The sequence below is a fragment of the Humulus lupulus genome, chromosome 2 (assembly GCF_963169125.1).
Source record: "Humulus lupulus chromosome 2, drHumLupu1.1, whole genome shotgun sequence".
Lineage (NCBI taxonomy): Eukaryota > Viridiplantae > Streptophyta > Magnoliopsida > Rosales > Cannabaceae > Humulus > Humulus lupulus.
In genome coordinates this window covers 103264444-103273009 of record NC_084794.1, presented here as the reverse complement: position 1 = coordinate 103273009, position 8566 = coordinate 103264444, and the positions used below count along the sequence as shown (strand labels likewise).

Sequence of the window (8566 nt, the reverse complement as noted above, 5' to 3'; positions counted from 1 at the left end):
AAGTAAAAAAATAAAGGACATTTTCATTATAAGCTAAGATCACTCGTCATTCTAAACTGAAAATTAAGTAAAAAAAAAAAAGGATTCATCGATACAATAAAAAAATAACAAAAATAAAAATGATTTGGTAATTTTATTTCAAAGTGATTTAAAGAAAGTTTACTTTTTGAATGAAGTTATAAAACAACTATTTTGACTTTTTTTTTTTCTAATTATTTAAAATTTATTAAATATATTCTATATATACTAATATATATATTAGATATTTTTTATTAGTGTACTCAACTCAAGAGCTGCTCAATGAATTGGTTGATTCGAAATTTCAAAATGGATAGATGTCACAAACGATGAGTTGAGTTCTTACCTATGTTACTCTATTTTTGTTAAGATCACCTTCTATAATTATAATAATTGATTTAATGAATTAAAAACTTTCAATTAGTATTTTTGTTTATGTACGTATCTTTTATAAATGGAAATTTAGGGAAGTGATTTAGAAACATATATATAAAAAGAACATATTTCATTTAGTCACTTTATGCCTACTATAACTAGTTATCTCAGTTTTCTACTAGCAGCTTTGACTATAACCTCAGCTCTATTTATCGGTCTGAACAAGATAGGACTTATTTGAAATTAATTGAATGAACAATTCATAAAAACCTTCTGTGGTAGTTCATATATTCTATAGTTACTTAATGTGTCAATTTTTAATTCTTGGTCATTGAGATTCATGGATAATACTGATTACTATTTAAGGATAGATATTACCTCTCCTTTTCACCTTTCAAATAAATTGAAATGATTGAAGCCTTTTTATTTGGAATTGTCTTAGGTCTAATTCCTATTACTTTCGCTGGATTATTCGTAACTACATATTTACAATACATACGTGGTGATCAATTGGATCTTTGATTAATTAACATCTTCTATTATTGACCTTCTACTTGTTTTAATCTCAGGAGGTCAAATTCAGATTGTTGTTCAATTATTTTAGTGTTATTTTTGACCTAACAAATAAGAAGAATCGAAGCACGCTCTATAGGATTTGAACCTACGACATTGGGTTCTGGAGACCCACGCTCTACCAAACTAAACTAAGAGCGCCTACATTATTATTACAAGAATAACTTTGCAACCCAATCCAACTTAGATATATATACTTGCCTAGAGAATTTTATTCTCTATTGCTTAGGTATATCCAATTTTAATCAATCTCTATTGATTCCTCATTACTGCTCATAAGATAAGTAATAGGTAGGGATGATAGGATTTGAACTCGTGACATTTTGTACCCAAACAAACGCGCTACCAAGCTGCGCTACATCCCTTTCAATCGGTATACAGTGTCATTGTAGAGAATCCTTGTCTTTCTTTCCACATCTTTATTGAAATACAAAATTCAATTATCTTGTCATTTTTTTAGGCTCATATCATATAATAATAATTATAATAATAATAATAGACTTATATACGTACTAAATAAATATAATATGAAACCCATCGTGAAGAAAATGAATATTTTGGGGGAATTCTCAAACCAAAAGGGACATATTTGTCGATTTAAGAAAAACTAATGAAAATATATTAAATCATTGTACATTTCAAGTTGTATATTTCAATTTGCATTAGGGAGTTTGTGTAGAAATACAAGTATCAGTCATTAACTACATATACACATTTGTTTCCATAAGTATTAGCATTATGTATTGCAAATTGTATTAAAATTACAATAACGAATAAAAAGGAGGATTTAAAATGCGAGATCTAAAAACATATCTTTCGGTGGCACCGGTAGTAAGTACCATATGGTTTGGGTCTTTAGCGGAATTATTGATAGAGATCAATCATTTATTTTCGGATGCGTTGATATTCCCTTTTTTTTTTACATTATAGTAATTGGGAAGGGGTGACGAAAATTAAATTAGAGATAAAATAAAAAATTTGTGACTAATCCCTCCCATTCTCTTCTTAATTTTTAGAATTCAAAATAAATTAAAAAAAAGACTACAAGTGGATTCACCCGCGTGAAACTAAGAACTTGGGTTTCCAAGCTAAAAATTTAATTAATAATGGAGTGAGAAAGAAAATGTACTAGCTGTGGCAATAATATTATACAAAAAACTTTAATGTTGTACATCGATTATAAATTCTAAATTTATATTAAGTAGAAATTTTGATATTACTTATTATTACTATATTGATTGCAACTAAATCTTTAATAATTGGATTTCAAGTTAGCAACTTATATTTTTTTCGTTCCTTTCTTCTTCTTTGCTTTAGATTGGAAAATAGAAAAATAGAAGAGTTGAATCAATCAAAAACCAAAGGAGGTTCATGGTCAGGGGTACAGATGCCCGAGTAACAGTTATTTTAGAATGTACCAGTTGTGTTCGAAACTGAGCGAATAAGGAATCAATAGGCATTTCCCAATATATTACTAAAAAAATTGACATAATACGCCTAGTCGATTGGAATTGTGAAAAGTATGTCATTGTTGTTACAAACATACGATTCACGAGGAGATAAAGAAATAGATTGAATCGATCGCTTGCGTGTCTGCCTTACATTCCAAGGAAGACAAGAAATGATATATTCTATATAACAATAATTACATATTATATATAACAACAATTATATCATATCCAACAGATCCTATATTTATTTAAATAAAAACAAAACAATTCTATATTCTTAATTTGAAATCATTTTTTATACGATAAAAATATAATATTATTCATGAGTTGTAGGGAGGGACTTATGTCACCACAAATAGAGACTAAAGAAAATGTTGGATTCAAATCAGGTGTTAAAGATTATAAATTGACTTATTACACTCCAGACTATGAAACCAAAGATACTGATATCTTGGCAGCATTTTGAGTAACTCCTCAACCTAGAGTTCCCCCTGAAGAAGCTGGGGCTGTGGTACCTGTTGAATCTTCTACTGGTACATGGACAACTGTATGGACTGACGAGCTTACCAACCTTGATCGCTACAAAGGTCGATGCTACCACATCGATCCCGTTGCTGGAGAAGAGAATCAATATATTGCTTATGTAACTTATCCCTTATACCTTTTTGAAGAAAGTTATGTTACAAACATGTTTACTTCCATTGTGGGTAATGTATTTGGGTTCAAGGCTCTGCGCACTCTATGTCTGGAATTTTTGAGAATCTCTCCTTCTTATACTTAAACTTCCCAAGGTCTGCCTCATGGGATCCAAGTTGAGAGAGATAAATTGAACAAGAATTGCCGCCCAATATTGAAATGTACTATTAAACCTAAATTGGGGTTATCCGCTAAGAATTACGGTAGAGCAGTTTATGAATGTCTTCGTGGTGGACTTGATTTTACCAAAGATGATGAGAACGTGAATTCCGAACCATTTATGCATTGGAGAGACTATTTCTTATTTTGTGTAGAAGCAATTTATAAATCACAGGCTGAAATAGGGGAAATCAAAGGACATTACTTGAATGCTACTGCAGGTACATGTGAAGAAACGATCAAAAGGACTCTATTTGCCAAAGAATTGGGAGTTCCTATCATAATACATGATTACTTAACAGGAGGATTCACTGCAAATACTAGCCTGGCTCATTATTGATCAATAATAATAATACTCGTTTTTATGATTTGTCATACACAATAATTTTAATTTTGTTAAAAATTATATCCATTTAAAATTGGATTCGAATAAGTATACAAAAAGACGGTTTCCGTACTCATAAAAGATAAAAATATATATCTAAAATTTTCAAATAAAACCAATAAAATAAGATTTTTTTTATCATTTTTATTTATAAATATTGATATGTCATTAAATTAGTATCAAGGTGCCCTTGTTTTTTCAAGGTAAGAAGGGGTAGAGAAAATGCCTCGAGCCAATGTTCAAGTACCAAGGTGCTATGATGCTGAAGTAACCCATGCCATACTCCCAGGAAAAGCTCGAACGACCTTCAACAAAAGGTACCTGTACCCAAAACCAACACAGGTAGGTAGGTAGAGAATACCTAGGGGCGCGAGACAACTCTCTCTAAGGAACTCGACAAAATAGCCCCGTAACTTCGGGAGAAGGGGTGCCTCCTCACAAAGGGGGTCGCAGTGACTAGGCTCGCGCGGCTGTTTACTAAAAACAAAGGTCTTTGCAAAGTCGTAAGACCATGTATGGGGGCTGACGCCTGCCTAATGCCGAAAGGTCAAGGAAGTTGGTGACCTGATGATAGGGAACCGACGACCGAAGCCCCAGTGAACGATGCCCGTAACTATAACGATCCTAAGGTAGCGAAATTCCTTGTCGGGTAAGTTCCGACTAGAATTCTCAATTCTATACGACGTCTAGAGGCTAAAATCATTTATGAAACAAACAAATCATAATGGTTTTTGTCTCTATTTTCAGCCATCTTTTGAAGTTTTGGAATGATAACCTTTTAGATCACAAACTACCCTATTTAAAGTACAAAACATTCATGATATTATTCAAATCACACCTCAATGATTGTAGAAGAAACTTGTTTATTCTTGATAGAAGATCAATGTTACTCTAATTTCTTATTTAGTTACAGAGTCGTACTATTTGTACACATATGACACTTTCTATATAATAGATTTATTATGTATTATATATTATTGTAATAATATTATTTCATAACATGTGAATTTATATTAATATAATTTTTAAATATCTAGTTTTCTATTAAATATTATTATAATAATGATATTTTATAATATTTGAATTTATATTAATATAATTACTAAATATTTATTCTAGCGAAATTTTATAAAAATTAGTAGTATATATATTATATGTTATATATTATTATTATTATTATATTTTATAACATTTGAGTTTATATTAATATAATTATTAAATATATAGTTTTGTATTATATATTATTATAATAATGATATTTTATAACATTTGAATTAATATTAATATAATTAATAAATATCTAGTCTAGTATTAAATATTATTATAATAATAATATTTTATAGCATTTGAATTTATATTAATATAATTAATAAATATTTATGTTTAATTGGTTTTAATGGTATATAATGTTAAATATTTAGAATATTCCGTTAAAGTTAACAAAAGAAACCGTTAAAACTAAGAAAAAAAATGTAACTACATAATTTTTGTTTTATACAGAAGAGATATATGACAATTTAAATTTTTTTAATTTTATTCAGCCTACGACAACGATATGTCGTTGTAGTAGGTCAAACAAAATTTAACTTTATTGCAACGACTTGTGGTCGCAGTAGATTTTCGGAAATTATAAAAAATTTGCATTTTATTTTAGGCTACTGCAACAACGTGTCATCACAGTAGACTGCCTCTTTTTCTTTAAAAAAATCAATTAAAAAAATACTAATATTAATTGAAAATTATATTGATATTAATTAAAAATTATAAATAATTAATAGAAAATTATATTGATATTATTTTAAAATAAAATTAGTCTCATAATTATTTAACTTAGTATAAAACTAAGTAATCCAAAATGTAAAAACATAACATATAAATTAAATTGTTCAATAGCATAAGCTATGTTACCTAGCTAATTGTCTCCTAAATCAAAATCAATGTCCTCATCATTGTCAGGTTGTTGTGGTGGCTGCTGGGGTAGCTGCTGTGGTGGATTTTAACCCGAGATTGGAAAGGTCATCATCATCGACTGGATAATATTCATGTCCAAGTTAACAAGCTAGAATTGAGGCACATGAGCATTTGAGTTCGAAGAAGCCATACCTTGTTGCATTTGGAGGAAGTTGTTTGACTGAAGTGTTGAACCATTGATTGAAAAACCTCAACTGGTACAGTTGCAGGGCCGACTATGGACGGTGTAAATGGTGATGTTGCTGATTGGGAAGAGGCCTTGATGGAAAAAGAACTCGTGCCCTTCAACTTGCATCCAACATCTCAGTTGTGGCCATGACATTGACCAAGTACCTTTGTGACGACTTGCGTCTCATCAATAGAGACACTTCCAGCTGAAGAAGAGCCTTCCTTTTGCATTTCTGTTTGAATTTCTTGCTGCAATGCATCCTACAATTTAGGAAAAGTGTTATTATTATATAATAGAATATTTAATACACACACAACTTATATAGTTGCTTACATAAGCATCCTTAGCATTCATGTTCACCCATCCACGTGTTGGACGATTGTGCATATCATGGAACGTGGAAATCAAGCTGGGCAGTTCCTTAGTTTCAAGATTCATCTTTGGAAAATAGAATGTGACAAAATATCAGTTGAATACTAAAATTATTAATAAGCTATCTGAAAAATGTAAAACTATATAAATATAACTAATTACCTTAGTATATCGAGCAATAAAGTATGATGTCGATCATGGAGACTTGGATACTTATGTTTTGATCTGTTGCTAGCATTTACCTTTGAACGTACCATATAATTTTCAGAGGTGAAAAGGTCAATAAACTTCTGCCAAGTCTCATTGTCCATCCCCCTCGGTGGATTTTTCTTGCCTGACTCGATATCCTCACATCCACCATATTCATCAAAATATATATTTTTGACCTTTTCTGTCTTTATAGCGATCCTGATACTCTCGCTCAATGTTGGTCAATATCATTGGCCACTTGGGAAGATATATGGGTAGAATGAAGTATTCCTTCAACAAAAATAAATAATTGTTAGAATTTTAAACTTATAAAAAACATCATATTTTAGTAATATAAAATTATCTAAATTTTAGGCATTAATCCTATCGTGAACTCCTTCGGAACATGCTGCCAATAGTCATAATATAACGACACTTGGTAACCAATAAGGTTAACAATAAGCCTCGTGAATAATGACCCACAAGTATCAACTGCTTTGTAAGTTCCCTCATTTAGATCGAATTCTAGAGCCAATGGGCCTTTATTTTCTTGCACAAGTTCCTCTAAGTTTCTTTATCGAGACTGGTCTCTTTTCCCGGAGGAGGCGCTACATATTTTAAGTGAAAAATAAAATTCGATAGAATAAAATAATAACACTTTCTAATTTCTTGATAAAACATAGAGTAATTATATTACCTGTCTCACAGGAAGTATGTACTCGGGCGAAGGATCTGGAGGAGGATCACCTGCCCCGTCACCGTGACGCGAACAAGCAATAGCAGCAGACATATCTTTATAGTTTATGTAATTATTACATTAAAATAAAAAATCAAATAATAGTAATAAAATCATATTAAAAGTTAAACATTTGATTAATAATGATGGAAAAGTATTGAAATGTAAACATACACATTAAATTAAAATATGAAGTTACAATAAGATTAAAATATAATGTGTTGGGATTTTATGCCCTAATTAAAACTCAATTTCTTTGTAATCTCATTTTATTATCAGTAAAAGAATAGAAATCATTTTTGACTTGGTCAATCACTTTGCTCACATATTTTATTTTCATGATCATTTGTTTAATATAAACTTTTATTAAATCCCGAACATATATCTAATCATATTTATAGTGATGTAATCACAATGGAATATAAATATGATTATATGTTCAAATATAAGTTAGTCCTAAGACTAGTCAGTGCACAGGATTTACACTGACTTGGCAATCTACGATATGATCTACTTACACATTGCAGTGTTATGTTCTTTCTAGAACATTAGCAAAGTAGATAAGATCAGATGTATTTGTCACATCAGAATGGATCGATATTGACAATAGATAGGATAAGTAAACATACCGTTATTATCTATTCTAGTAATATCATATAGTTGACCATAGGTTAATTCAATCTTAATTCTGAGTTGTTAGAATTCTAACTGATTGTATTATTTGAGTTCTTTGACTTGTCCGTTACTAACTGACCCTACAGACTAGCTCATACTTACATCTTGGGAACTCGGTAGTATACTCGAGTGGGAGTTTTAATCATAGATATGAACATCTATAGCTTCTCATGAAGAATTAAAACGATGGTTTCCTTTTAGTTTGGTTCAAGGTGCTAAATGATAGAGATCTCATTTTAGTAATTAATATTAGTTTACTGAAATATCATTTACAAAGAATTAAGTGTTTTAAGGATAAAATACAATGAGAGGTAAAACAATATTTTAGTCCCATTTCATTGTAGACCATCTATAGAGGATTGAGTGATAATTATGGTTGTAACAATGAATAATTAATAACGTATGTATATTGCTTATAGAGCGTTCTATGAATTCAAGAGTGCAATTTTGAGTCTTTAGTGGAGTTACGAGGAGTTAATAAGTTAGTAAATTTATTTGTTAAATTTATGATAACTTATTGGAGCTTGATTTCATAGGCCCATGGTCTCCACTGCACCTTGGATAAAATCATGTAGATAGTCTGAAATAATTGATTTAATTATCAAAGTTGACCATGTCAAATTTGGATAGTTTCACAGAGTTATACAATCTAGAGAAGAAAAGAGATTTTATGGCAAATTTATTAATTAAGACAAATTAGAGTCTAAATTAATAAATAAGATTAAACCAAGGTTCAAATTATAAATATTTAATGTGATAAGGGATTTAAATAATGATTTAATTAATTAATCAATAGA

The 8566-nt window shown here is 29.9% G+C and overlaps 1 non-coding gene and 1 pseudogene across 1 annotated transcript; one reads left to right on the top strand and one right to left on the bottom strand.

Moving 5' to 3' along the window:
- Positions 1 to 1033: 1033 nt before the first annotated feature.
- On the bottom strand, positions 1034 to 1107 carry TRNAW-CCA (transfer RNA tryptophan (anticodon CCA)). The gene has a single exon. It is a non-coding gene; the product is annotated as a tRNA-Trp (tRNA).
- Positions 1108 to 2739: 1632 nt separating this feature from the next.
- Positions 2740 to 3612, top strand: LOC133818309 (ribulose bisphosphate carboxylase large chain-like; annotated as a pseudogene).
- Positions 3613 to 8566: the final 4954 nt, after the last annotated feature.